Genomic DNA, 14,778 nt, shown 5'->3' on the forward strand with positions numbered 1-14,778 from the left:
ATTTATTAAAATTAGATCAAGAAAAAGCATTTGACAGAGCTGGACACGAGTATCTTTTTGCAGTTTTGGATAAATTTGGATTTGGTAATAAATTCAAAAAATGGATAAAAATATTTTACACCAACATTTTTAGTTCAGTTAAATGTAATGGATTTTTGACTCCATACTTTAGATTGAAAAACTCTGTCAAACAGGGGTGTCCCATTTCGGCTCTGTTATATGTTTTGTTAGCAGAACCATTGAGTATTGCTATTAAGAAAAATTGTGAGATAAGAGGTGTTGTAATACCAAATACAAATGTTGAAGAAAAGGTTTTTGTACATGCTGACGATACAACTTTGACCTTAGTGGACAAAAATTCAGTTAGTGAAACATTTCGGGTACTAGAATTGTACGAAAAAGCATCGGGTGCAAAATTGAATAAAGAAAAATCAGAAGTTTTAGCACTTGGAAAAGGGAAAATTTGTTCAAATGATTTAAAAATTTGGAAAATAAAAGAATGTGATGAAGTCTTACAGTTATTAGGAATATGGGTGGGATAAAATAAAACATTATGTGAAAAATTGAATTGGGAAGGTAAAGTACAATCAATTACAAAACTCCTGAATTTTTGGAAAATGAGGCATTTAACTCTTCATGGAAGAGTAAGTGTTATTAGTGCCTTACTTATGAGTAAACTGTGGTATACATTAATGGTTGTAAATATACCTGAAAAGTATTGCATACTTATAAAAAAGAAATGTTTAGAATTTTTATGGAATAATAAACCTCCTCTTGTAGCATATGAGGTTATTATCAATAAAGTAGTTGACGGAGGATTGAATTTTCCTGATATTATGCAGAAAATGTATGCTTTTAGATTAAAATATTTGAGTAGACTGTTGGATGAAAACTACTGTGCTATATGGAAACAAACTTGTCTTTATTTCTTTTCTAAGTTTGAAAATATGAATCTTGGAATTGAAATTTTATTCTGTGATCTCCGAAATAGAAAAATAGATGCATTACCAGAATTTTATCAAAGTCTGATTTTGTCATGGCAAAGTATTTGTGAAAATGTAGATATTGAAGTTAATTCAGAAAATGTTTTTGATATTCCGCTTTTTCTAAATCCAAATATTACAAATGGTAATAAAATGTTATATCTTAAGACATTTATTGAAGCAGGTGTATGTAAAATAAAAGACATTGCATATGAATGTAAACCAGGTTTCTTGAAAGAAAGTTATATTCAAGAGATTGTATTAGAAAAATTTCCGGAAGTTTCGGAAAATAAAATGTTACATGCAGTTAGAAATGTGTTAGAAACAATACCTGATGAGTATAAAGTGCTAGTTGAAGCAAATGTGCATGTTAGTAAAACTCCTGTGTTAAAACCCATGATTAAAGATGGCGTCCAAATTTGTTCACTTCCATCCACGACGAATTTTTATTATCGAATGCTTGTATCAAAGCTTTCTAGAGAACCTAAATCTGTATCACGATGGCGTTTGATGTACGCAGATTTTGACCTAAGAAAGATCCAGAAAATCATGAATTTTTCTTTTTTACAAAGCGATTGTCGCGAGGTGGCATTTAAAGTTTTTCACCGTATTATATTTACAAAAGAAAGGCTATTTAAATGCCGTATTACAAAGGACTCACTTTGTCCTATTTGCTCAACTCTACCTGAGAATTTAAATCACCTGATTTTAGAGTGTACGATGTTAACTCGCTTCAATGATTTTGTAAAGAATTTTTTACACAATATTTTGTATAAGAGTTCAGGCAGTTATATAAATGACCTTAGTTTTGAGTTCATGTGTATGTTTGGTTTGACAAAACAAAATAAATATATTAATTACTATTTTGTAAATAGTGTATTAGCAATAAGAAGATTTTGTATTGTAAAAAGACGAAATATTGCAATGTTAGAAAATAAGATTATAGACATAGAACAATACTTTAAGTCTACTCTTGTTAAAAATGTGAACTATGCTTATGAACATTATAAACGCAACAATGCGCTACAATTATTTGAAAAGTATTATAGTGAAAATAATCCAGTATTAATTATTAGAGACAATCAAATTCAAATTGATTTCTAGTGTGATAATTATCATGTGTTATTAATTGTGATTATATTACATATGATTGAAGTTGTAATCTTACAAGCTTATATTGTGATAATGTGAATTTTCAGGAGTATAGCCTGATTATTCTTTTTATATGTATTATCTGAATAAAATTTTATCAAGAGAAAAAAAATGGTTGCCTTCCAAGCAGTCGATCCGGGTTCGACTCCCGGCCGACGCACGAATTTTTTATATTGTATGAAATTTATTGTCTACGTCATGTGAAAAAAAAAAATACTCTGACCATTCCGATTCCTGTTGTCTCAGTGCTTCCACAACTTTTTAATAGAAGCACCCCAGTGATTTCAAATTTCGGACTACTCGGTATACCAACATTAATTTCAACTCTTTACCAATCAAAGTTGATACAACTGAACCGTTTGGACCAGTAGTGCTGAACAACTTTTGACACTAACTATAGTAATCTTGAAACAAAGTAAAACCGACAGCAAACTTTTTGAACGTTGATGCAATTTCAAATTGGCCATTCTTAAAGACAGCAAAAATAGATGTTTCCGCTGAGGATTGAACTCAGGACCTTCCGCGTGTTAAGCGGATGTGATTTTTTTTTATCTTTATTCAATAAAACATATAAAATCACAATTCACATTGATAATAAAAGAATAAAATATTCAATAGAGTATCACAGTATTTCTAACGTCATTAAAAGTTAAATATCAAAACACCATCTATTTCAATGATTTTACAATTATTCTTTAGAAAGTTCCTTTCAAAAGTGTTCATCTTGTTAACCATCTTACAATATACATGAAAATAAGAAATATAATGTTTCAGTGTATACCTGAAAAATCTCGTAAGATCTATTTTCTTGACATCATTTTTGATCATTTGTCTCCTTTTGAAAACACAAAGTCTTGCAACAGAAAGAACAAAATTAACAAAATATGTATTTACATCAGTATAAGTACTTGTCATACCAAGCAAAAACATCTGTCTATATCCTTGATTTACCAAGACATCAATTTTACATTTCTCTAGAAGCTCACATAAAAAACTAAACATATAGCTATGAAAAACATCTAGATCATGACATTTCAAAAATAAGTGAAACAAATCTTCTACTTCAGATTTACAACTATCACAAATGTCTGAGTCAGAAAGTTTTATTCTTTTTAGTTTTAAATTTGTAAATATTCTATTGTGAACAATTTTAAAATCTAATTGCACACAGTCTGGCGATTTCCAATAACAATGAACACTTGTCCATACGAACTTAAAAGGAACATATTGGACATTAAAACTTTCTAACCAATATTGATGAGCATCAGGTTCAATATAACATTTATCTACTAATATACCATAAAAATCTTTTGTTTTACAACATACAAAATCTTTTGTTTTGTTATTATAATTTACAATAAACAATGGAACCTCATCACAGTTAACTGGTTTTGTTTCATTTAATATCACCTTTTTCCATTCATTTGGAATACATTCTAGCAAACTATTATATTGCTGTCTTAGTTTATTACAATCTACATTGTCATCAACATTTTCAATCATTTCATAAATAGCATTAAAAGGTAAAAAACCTGGAACCACTTCATATGCTACATGTTTCAATTTGGTAATTCCAGCTAATAAAAACTGTTTCCAAAGTATGCATTTACCATTCACCTTGATGGATTCATTCAAAAAAATTGGTTGATTAAAAATATCAACCGATCGTATATCAATATCAACATAAGGTTTAAAATATTGCCATGCATCAATGATTTCCCTATAAAACACAGGTATGTTTGTACAGTCTTTCTTTTGTAGCAATAAAAATAAACAATGTACACCTAGATTTGTATTGTGTATCTTGTTCAAAAAATATGTCATAGTGTATTTCCATATAGCATGAAAATCCTTATCTAAAAATCTTGTCAAAAATTTTAATCTAAATGCTAATAGTTTTAAATAAATATCAGGGTATTTTAACCCTCCATCAGTTTTGGCTCCTATTATCGTTCTATATTTGATCAAATGCGATCCATTATTCCATAAAAAATCTAAACATATCTTCTTGATTGACTGTAAAGCCCAATCAGGAATGGAACACACTGCTATTGTGTACCATAACCTAGACATCAATAGTGAGGATATCACAGTAGCTCTACCAGATAATGTCAATCGTCTCTGCTTCCATAAATTAACTAACATTTTAATTTTACTAATTTTATCTTTCCAATTAAGATCATCACAAAATAATTTATTTTTGCCTACATACACACCTAATATCTGTATACAATCTACAGAATATTTCAACCCTATTTGCTGTATTTCTGATACATTAATTTTTGCTTTACCAATACACATAATCTCCGATTTTGACATATTTATCTTTGAACCTGATGCTTTTCCATAAATTTCAAAAATATTCAATGTTTCATTGATAGACTCTTTATTACATAATGTGAGAGTAGTGTCATCAGCATGTTGAAAAATAACAGCTTTTTCATCACAATTAGGTATATTAATACCTTCAATGTTTAAATTATTTCTAATTGCACACTGCAAAGGTTCGGCAGAAAGCACGTACAAAAGAGCACTAATGGGACATCCCTGTCTAATCCCATTTTTAATTTTAAAATATTTTGTAAGAAACCCATTACTTTTAACAGAACTTTGAATGTCTGTATAAAAAATCCCTACCCAATTTACAAATCTATCACCAAATCCATACTTTTTAAGAACCTCCCTTAAATAAGTATGCCCAACTTTATCGAATGCTTTCTCCTGATCCATTTTAAGTAAATAACCCTCCAATTCTTCACTTTCTATAAGGTCAAGTACATCTCTTATATTAGCAATAGTATCAGCAATATCTCTACCAGGTATACAACAAGACTGACATTTTGATACAATTTTACATAAAACTTGTTTAAATCTATTAGCCATCACTTTGGCTAATATTTTATAATCTACCTGAAGGAGTGAAATAGGTCTATAATTTTTCAAAAATCTTTTATCTCCTTTTTTCTTAAATATTAAACTAATAATTCCACATCTCATAGACCGAGAAAGCTTTGAATATTTTTCAATTTCTTCAAACAATTTCAATAGAATGTCTTTCAGTGAACTAAAAAAAGTGCAATAGAATTCAACTGTAAGACCATCAGAGCCAGGACTTTTATTTCTAGCCATTTTCTGTAATGCAAATTCAATTTCTTTTACTGTTATATCATTATCACATAGATCTACATCCTCCTGATTTATTTTAGTATTTACATTTTTTAAAAATTCTTTCATAACCTCATCATCTGTTTTAACAGAAGAATACAATTTATTATAAAAATCATACTGTGTATCTAAGATACCTTCAGTATTAGTAACACTCTCATTGTTTTCATTCAATAGTTCCTTAATGCAATGTGACTCTTGCTTTTGCTTTTCCATTTGTAAAAAATATTTAGTGCATTTATCACTCTCAGTAGCCCAAAAAGCCTTAGAACGCAGGATTGCTCCTTTACATTTTTGTTCTTCATACACTGACAAATCTAATTTCAAATTTTCATACTGAGCCACATCTATAACTTCTCCTAGAGCAATTCTCTCTGATATTCTTTTCAACTTATTTTGCAGTAAAAAATATTCTGCATTCTTTTCTTTTTGAATTCTTTTTCCAAATACTTGACTAAATTTCTTGATTTTATATTTCAAATTATCCCACCAAATGAGAAACTCTGAATTAAAAAGTGTGCTTTGTTTTTCTTCCTCAATGATATTTCTAATTTTTGAAATATATTCTTCATTTTTCAAAAATGTATTGTTTAAAATCCATAAACCTGGACCTCTTTCAATTTTTTCAAAATTCATTTTCATTTCAACAAAACAGTGATCACTAATTGTAGTATCAAAATGATATACACTCTGTACAAAGAATGTCAAATTCCTGTTCAATAAAAAATAATCTATTCTTGATTGTTTGAGTTCACCATTGTAAACCATTTTTCTTGAAAATACAAGTTTATCTGGATTTCTAAATCTCCATATATCGTATACATTATGATTAAGCATAATATCATTTAACTTTTTGACCGATACATCATTTTTGTGCACAGTTCTACTACACCTGTCTTTGCCAGACAATGATGTATTCCAGTCACCAGCAATAATGGTACTTTCAAATAATTTCATATAATCATTTAAAAAATCAAAAAAATCCGCCTTTTCATTTACAATATTAGGCGCATAGACATTCATTATATTATAAATACTATCATCATATTCAAACTGTAAATGTAAAAATCTACCATTGTTATCTTTATATATTTGTTTAACATTTGCACACAAGTTTGACTTCACTAATATGGCAACACCTTGCCTATTATTTGTCCCATCACTGTGATAAATATCACCATTATATAAATGTTTAACATTTTGTACAAGTTGGTCATCCCAAAACGTTTCTTGAAATAACATAAAATCAACATTTTTTTCAGACATAATAGACACATACTTTTTAAATTTGTCTATATTTCTAATACCATTACAGTTGTGACTTACAAGTAGAACCATCATTGTAAGTAAAAAAATACATGTTTTATGATGATCCATTATTAACATTTTTTTCATAGGGCGTCGATCTTACTCTCATTTTAGCACTATTCACATTAGGAGTATGCTTAGTTTTATTCCTTCTCTTTACTGATGACTTTTGGGATTGTGTCTGAGAAAGCCCATCGCCCCCCTCAGACACATCCATTAAAACTTCTATCTCGTGATCTTGTCCATCAGTACCTGAGGCACCAACAGGCGAGATATTATCTAAATCTCCGATTCCAGTTCTTGTGACATCACCACCAGAAGAGGAATCAGCAACATTATGTTCATGTATAATAACTTCAGTTTGAATCTGAGTAGAAACATGCTTGTTTTGATTTTCATGTACAATAGTTTGTTTAACAATTTTATCATTTTGTTCATTTGTAACTGTCATATTATCAGAAGTATCTTGACTGTTTTCTTTCTTTTCATCATCTCTTTCATCTACCACTATGTCTTCATCCGAGTCCGCAGCCTTCGAAACATCACCATTCACCACTTTACCATTTACCAATTTACCATTTACCACTTCACCATTCACCAATTTACCATTCACCGCTTTACCATTTACCACTTTACCATTTACCACTTTACCATTTACCACTTCACCATTCACCACTTCACCATTCACCACTTTACCATTTACCACTTTACCATTAACCACTTCATCAGTCACAACTACACCATTCTCAATTCCTCCATTCACTACTTCACCATTCACCACGTCACTATTCGCTTTGTCATCATTCACTGCGTCACCATCCACCACGTCACCATTCACCACGTTATCATCCTCTTCACAAGTGTTTTCTTCTAAGTTTAAAATGTCAGTATCACCATCTTTATTGTTTTCACTCATCATCTGATCATTGTCATCTCCATTAACCTCGACGATTTCATCATCCTCATTACTAGTATGGTCGTTGTTATCTGCTTCCACAGTTTTAATTTTAGCCTGCTTCACATTTTCATCGACATTTTCTGATTTTCTTTTTTTCCGCTCAACATTTTCCTTCTTTTTACCCACATTCATATCACTTTCTTTATCAGTCCCATTTTCATTAGTGTCTGTCGTTTCTTTCGTCAAATCTCTATCCGTGTTGTCAGTGCCGCATTTGCAGAGATTGAAGGCTAACTTACATCCTTCACAAGCACAAACGCACGGTTCTTTTCTACAATATGGACAAATTTTGTCAATTTTTCCACACCAACATTTCGAAGGCAGACTCCGACAAGTTTCACATTTGGGCGCCTTGCATTCCCTCATTTTGTGACCTTGTTCGTCACACCCATCACACACTAACTGTGGACATTTTCTGTATTTGTGATAAGGCGATCCACACTTATTACAAAGTGACTTTTGTTTATCATGCATCACTCTAAAGTATCTATCTCCGCTAACAGTTTTGAATTTCATACTCCATGGTAAAGATACAAGCGTAGGTGGAAATTTTACATGCACATACCTCGTACCATCGGCTACTTGTGTTTTAGGATGAACATGCCTGAAAACACTCGATTTTATCTCACAATTTCTAATTTCTAGAGCGTCAATGATATCTTGATCTTCAATATAAGCAGGTAAGTAAATAAATGACACAACTACAATTTGATTAAATTGCAATGTACATTCAAAATTTTCATTATCAATCTTAAGTCCATTTGTCAGTTGCCAAGCACTCTCTTCCGAATCTGTTGTTATTTCATAACCATTATTGTTATCAACTGGAACAACAGCTAAAACTGTGTTCTCTCCACATATCTTTTCCACTGTCTCTATCACAGTTTCAGCATTAAAAGATGTGTTTGGTATGTCATGTACATGAAGAGTACATTCTTTCTTATAATGTCTATCGAGTCTATGAACATATCGTAGCGACTTTTTTTGTCCTCCTGATACATCTTTTGTCCTTTCTGAACTCTGTTTTAATTTATTATTCTGCATTATCACTATAGGTGTTTATCAGAACGCACCCTTTACAACTGATTGGTTATAGGTTAAACCCTAATGTCAAAGTCAGGGGCACCGAAACACCCCCCTTATCCTGCACAACAAAAGCAGGAATAAGGGGTTAAAAAGTCTGTATTTCAACTAATTCCTTATATTTTACACATCAATGTCACAAAATAAAGATATTGTACAAGTTTTTCATCAACAATTTGGCTTTTAACTCACCAAAATAGAAAAAATTCCCGGACCTCACAATGTAAACATCCTATTGATTAGGCCACACCAAATTAATTCCAAGCGGATGTGATAACCACTACACCACGGAAACCATGGGGATCTAGGTGTGAATTTAAGCTTAAAACCATGACGGAAATCAAAGGCATGTAGCATTGCAGCTCAGGCATATCAACAGTTGACCTAATTGATGGATAACTAAATTTCTGCCGGCAGACAAACGCTATTTTATCATATGTCGTCTTTATTTTGTATTCGAAATCTCAAATTGATCCGACACGCAGTGTAAACTTTAATTTTTAGTTATTCCTTTCACATAGAAACCGTACTTAATTTGCAATCGATAGCTACAATTTGTCAATGAAAATAAAATATTCTAGAGATTGGAATACTTGTTCACTGTCTTGGCACAATGTGGTATGTGATATGAAATTATTTATAATCTATTTAATTTCACTTAGCAGTGTCAGGCTCGTTGGTCTAGTGGTATGATTCTCGCTTCGGGTGCGAGAGGTCCCTGGTTCGACTCCCGGACGAGCCCTAATTTTTGGCATTGCAAAAGGATCCGCTCATTAAACATCAATCGCGAAACTGGGGTACCAATGTTGTAAGGCCACAATTTGGAGAATCACGGCCCGCACAAATATATAAGCAGCCTATTCAAAGCGTAATTTATCGTTACCCATCTGGTCTTCCCGTCCTCATCAATGTCAGCCTGCAAAATGGGCTATAGACATTACTCGTGATACAACTCAAAAGGGAGTCTCCAACTATGTACAGTATATGCATCCAACTAGTATATTTCCTACCATAGAGGTGTCATGGATACTAGAATATATTTATTAAATGGTCTTGATCATGTTAATCTTTTGGGCCTCGGTGGATTTTGCTTCGCTTCTTTCGTATTTAAAATTGGCGCAACGTACTTCAGCCGTATCTATCCTGCCTAAATTATGACACTTTGTCGTAACCGTGGTGATTTCGTCTCATTCTTCGTCCAGGGATTCCTGACTGCGGATCGATGTTCACATTCCGGTCGCCGGTAAGTCAGATTTGTGTCAAGTTCCTCCCAGACAGACTACACACATTGCATAATGGCCCACACGGTTCTAGAAAGGTTATCATTTGAAAGAAGTAATAAGACTGACACTAACACCATGTCGTGGTATACATTTTCGATGCTAAAAAGTGGTAAATTAATTTTTTTACTCTCTCTCTCTCTCTCTGTCTCTCTCTCTCTCTCTCTCTCTCTCTCTCTCTCTCTCTCTCTCTCTCTCTTTTTTATCCATCTGTTGCTGGATATTCTCCTATTCTTTTTGAGTTTCTAAATTTCATCCTTTCAATTCCGCTATCCAAAAGTATAGTATTTGCGTCATATACGTCATCGTTATCGTCCTCTTATTAACTGCGTTTTTTTTTTTCTTTAATCATGAATTTGATACATTTTCTTATAAGTTTATATTACGCCTCGGGCAATTATACTGTTCGTGTCGTCATCATGTAAACATATGTTCACCGGTCTTTGTTTCGTATACAGTGTATAACCTAAACATTCGCCGGGAAAGCAAATTCTCTTTTGTTTTTCAGTCTATCTTGTTCTGTTCAGCAGACTTTATCTCCAATTCTTCCTCACAGAAAACATTTTCTTCAAATAGTGGTTTAGAGAAAGTAACATATGTTCGAAGATTAATTACGCCCCTCAGTAATTGATTCGTATTTCCACTACAAATTAGCATAACCTCGCTACACCTAGTGTACGATATTGTTAAATTAATTGCACAATGATGAGACAAAGAATTAAACTTTCAGGACCTCTTTTTAAAAAGTTTCAACTTTGGATAATTTCTATACCGTATCAATTACGGAATAATTGGCATCAGCTATCATGTACTATGTAGCAGTGTAGAAGTAAATATTTTGTTAGCATGGGGAAATTTAAAAGAAATAGACATTGTAAGTTATATATCGATATCATTAAAGTTGTTATTTTTTTTTTTTTAATCTAGCCTGCATATATGCATTGCCACGTAATTCAATAAACTGGCTGTATACTTCTGTGCTATAAGAAAGAATTTCGTTCACATCAGTAACATGGCGTCGGGTGGTGTAACGGTTAGCATGGTTGCCTTCCAAGCAGTCGATCCGGGTTCGACTCCCGGCCGACGCACGTAATTTTTGTTAGGATTTGATGGAATCAAATATAGCATGTTCCTTACACTAGTTGACGAACTTTCGGAAATGTAGTGTTTCTTTATTTGCGAGAGAGGTAAACAATAGCTTGTTTTCATATCTTTTTGTCTAACTGAACTCCAATAGGTTAAGATACAATTTGCTATAAAACTTCAAATATATGAAGCTTTATATATTGGATGGTGCGATATATGTCTAAGAGAATTTAAACAGGTGTATTTATGGCGTCGGTGGTGTAACGGTTAGCATGGTTGCCTTCCAAGCAGTCGATCCGGGTTCGACTCCCGGCCGACGCACGAATTTTTTATATTGTATGAAATTTATTGTCTACGTCATGTGAAAAAAAAAATACTCTGACCATTCCGATTCCTGTTGTCTCAGTGCTTCCACAACTTTTTAATAGAAGCACCCCAGTGATTTCAAATTTCGGACTACTCGGTTATACCAACATTATTTCAACTCTTTACCAATCAAAGTTGATACAACTGAACCGTTTGGACCAGTAGTGCTGAACAACTTTTGACACTAACTATAGTAATCTTGAAACAAAGTAAAACCGACAGCAAACTTTTTGAACGTTGATGCAATTTCAAATTGGCCATTCTTAAAGACAGCAAAAATAGATGTTTCCGCTGAGGATTGAACTCAGGACCTTCCGCGTGTTAAGCGGATGTGATAACCACTACACCACGGAAACCATGGGGATCTAGGTGTGAATTTAAGCTTAAAACCATGACGAAATCAAAGGCATGTAGCATTGCAGCTCAGGCATATCAACAGTTGACCTAATTGATGGATAACTAAATTTCTGCCGGCAGACAAACGCTATTTTTATCATATGTCGTCTTTATTTTGTATTCGAAATCTCAAATTGATCCGACACGCAGTGTAAACTTTAATTTTTAGTTATTCCTTTCACATAGAAACCGTACTTAATTTGCAATCGATAGCTACAATTTGTCAATGAAAATAAAATATTCTAGAGATTGGAATACTTGTTCACTGTCTTGGCACAATGTGGTATGTGATATGAAATTATTTATAATCTATTTAATTTCACTTAGCAGTGTCAGGCTCGTTGGTCTAGTGGTATGATTCTCGCTTCGGGTGCGAGAGGTCCGGGTTCGACTCCCGGACGAGCCCTAATTTTTGGCATTGCAAAAGGATCCGCTCATTAAACATCAAATCGCGAAACTGGGGTACCAATGTTGTAAGGCCACAATTTGGAGAATCACGGCCGCACAAATATATAAGCAGCCTATTCAAAGCGTAATTTATCGTTACCCATCTGGTCTTCCCGTCCTCATCAATGTCAGCCTGCAAAATGGGCTATAGACATTACTCGTGATACAACTCAAAAGGGAGTCTCCAACTATGTACAGTATATGCATCCAACTAGTATATTTCCTACCATAGAGGTGTCATGGATACTAGAATATATTTATTAAATGGTCTTGATCATGTTAATCTTTTGGGCCCTCGGTGGATTTTGCTTCGCTTCTTTCGTATTTAAAATTGGCGCAACGTACTTCAGCCGTATCTATCCTGCCTTAATTATGACACTTTGTCGTAACCGTGGTGATTTCGTCTCATTCTTCGTCCAGGGATTCCTGACTGCGGATCGATGTTCACATTCCGGTCGCCGGTAAGTCAGATTTGTGTCAAGTTCCTCCAGACAGACTACACACATTGCATAATGGCCCACACGGTTCTAGAAAGGTTATCATTTGAAAGAAGTAATAAGACTGACACTAACACCATGTCGTGGTATACATTTTCGATGCTAAAAAGTGGTAAATTAATTTTTTTACTCTCTCTCTCTCTCTCTCTCTCTCTCTCTCTCTCTCTCTCTCTCTCTCTCTCGTCTCTCTCTCTCTCTCTCTCTCTCTCTCTCTCTCTCTCTCTCTCTCTCTCTCTCTCTCTCTCTCTCTCTCTCTCTCTCTTTTTTTTTTTATCCATCTGTTGCTGGATATTCTCCTATTCTTTTTGAGTTCTAAATTTCATCCTTTCAATTCCGCTATCCAAAAGTATAGTATTTGCGTCATATACGTCATCGTTATCGTCCTCTTATTAACTGCGGTTTTTTTTTTTCTTTAATCATGAATTTGATACATTTTCTTATAAGTTTATATTACGCCTCGGGCAATTATACTGTTCGTGTCGTCATCATGTAAACATATGTTCACCGGTCTTTGTTTCGTATACAGTGTATAACCTAAACATTCGCCGGGAAAGCAAATTCTCTTTTGTTTTCAGTCTATCTTGTTCTGTTCAGCAGACTTTATCTCCAATTCTTCCTCACAGAAAACATTTCTTCAATAGTGGTTTAGAGAAAGTAACATATGTTCGAAGATTAATTACGCCCCTCAGTAATTGATTCGTATTTCCACTACAAATTAGCATAACCTCGCTACACCTAGTGTACGATATTGTTAAATTAATTGCACAATGATGAGACAAAGAATTAAACTTTCAGGACCTCTTTTTAAAAAGTTTCAACTTTGGATAATTTCTATACCGTATCAATTACGGAATAATTGGCATCAGCTATCATGTACTATGTAGCAGTGTAGAAGTAAATATTTTGTTAGCATGGGGAAATTTAAAAGAAATAGACATTGTAAAGTTATATATCGATATCATTAAAGTTGTTATTTTTTTTTTTAATCTAGCCTGCATATATGCATTGCACGTAATTCAATAAACTGGCTGTATACTTCTGTGCTATAAGAAAGAATTTCGTTCACATCAGTAACATGGCGTCGGTGGTGTAACGGTTAGCATGGTTGCCTTCCAAGCAGTCGATCCGGGTTCGACTCCGGCCGACGCACGTAATTTTTGTTAGGATTTGATGGAATCAAATATAGCATGTTCCTTACACTAGTTGACGAACTTTCGGAAATGTAGTGTTTCTTTATTTGCGAGAGAGGTAAACAATAGCTTGTTTTCATATCTTTTTGTCTAACTGAACTCCAATAGGTTAAGATACAATTTGCTATAAAACTTCAAATATATGAAGCTTTATATATTGGATGGGTGCGATATATGTCTAAGAGAATTTAAACAGATGTATTTATGGCGTCGGTGGTGTAACGGTTAGCATGGTTGCCTTCCAAGCAGTCGATCCGGTTCGACTCCCGGCCGACGCACGAATTTTTTATATTGTATGAAATTTATTGTCTACGTCATGTGAAAAAAAAATACTCTGACCATTCCGATTCCTGTTGTCTCAGTGCTTCCACAACTTTTTAATAGAAGCACCCCAGTGATTTCAAATTTCGGACTACTCGGTATACCAACATTAATTTCAACTCTTTACCAATCAAAGTTGATACAACTGAACCGTTTGGACCAGTAGTGCTGAACAACTTTTGACACTAACTATAGTAATCTTGAAACAAAGTAAAACCGACAGCAAACTTTTTTTCAAATTGGCCATTCTTAAAGACAGCAAAAATAGATGTTTCCGCTGAGGATTGAACTCAGGACCTTCCGCGTGTTAAGCGGATGTGATAACCACTACACCACGGAAACCATGGGGATCTAGGTGTGAATTTAAGCTTAAAACCATGACGGAAATCAAAAGGCATGTAGCATTGCAGCTCAGGCATATCAACAGTTGACCTAATTGATGGATAACTAAATTTCTGCCGGCAGACAAACGCTATTTTATCATGTGTCGTCTTTATTTTGTATTCGAAATCTCAAATTGATCCGACACGCAGTGTAAACTTTAAT

The 14,778-nt window shown here is 33.5% G+C and overlaps 6 non-coding genes across 6 annotated transcripts; 4 read left to right on the top strand and 2 right to left on the bottom strand.

Annotated features, from left to right (window-relative positions):
* Nucleotides 1-9,319: 9,319 nt before the first annotated feature.
* On the top strand, nt 9,320-9,391 carry Trnap-cgg (transfer RNA proline (anticodon CGG)). The gene has a single exon. It is a non-coding gene; the product is annotated as a tRNA-Pro (tRNA).
* Nucleotides 9,392-10,944: 1,553 nt separating this feature from the next.
* Trnag-ucc (transfer RNA glycine (anticodon UCC)) lies at nt 10,945-11,017 on the top strand. Its single transcript has one exon. It is a non-coding gene; the product is annotated as a tRNA-Gly (tRNA).
* Nucleotides 11,018-11,264: 247 nt separating this feature from the next.
* On the top strand, nt 11,265-11,336 carry Trnag-ucc (transfer RNA glycine (anticodon UCC)). The gene has a single exon. It is a non-coding gene; the product is annotated as a tRNA-Gly (tRNA).
* A 328-nt stretch (nt 11,337-11,664) lies between these two features.
* Nucleotides 11,665-11,737, bottom strand: Trnav-aac (transfer RNA valine (anticodon AAC)). Its single transcript has one exon. It is a non-coding gene; the product is annotated as a tRNA-Val (tRNA).
* Nucleotides 11,738-12,112: 375 nt separating this feature from the next.
* Trnap-cgg (transfer RNA proline (anticodon CGG)) lies at nt 12,113-12,183 on the top strand. Its single transcript has one exon. It is a non-coding gene; the product is annotated as a tRNA-Pro (tRNA).
* A 2,318-nt stretch (nt 12,184-14,501) lies between these two features.
* Trnav-aac (transfer RNA valine (anticodon AAC)) lies at nt 14,502-14,574 on the bottom strand. The gene has a single exon. It is a non-coding gene; the product is annotated as a tRNA-Val (tRNA).
* Between the last annotated feature and the right edge of the window lie 204 nt (nt 14,575-14,778).

The sequence above is a fragment of the Mytilus edulis genome, unplaced genomic scaffold (assembly GCF_963676685.1).
Source record: "Mytilus edulis unplaced genomic scaffold, xbMytEdul2.2 SCAFFOLD_628, whole genome shotgun sequence".
NCBI classification, from domain to species: Eukaryota; Metazoa; Mollusca; class Bivalvia; order Mytilida; family Mytilidae; genus Mytilus; species Mytilus edulis.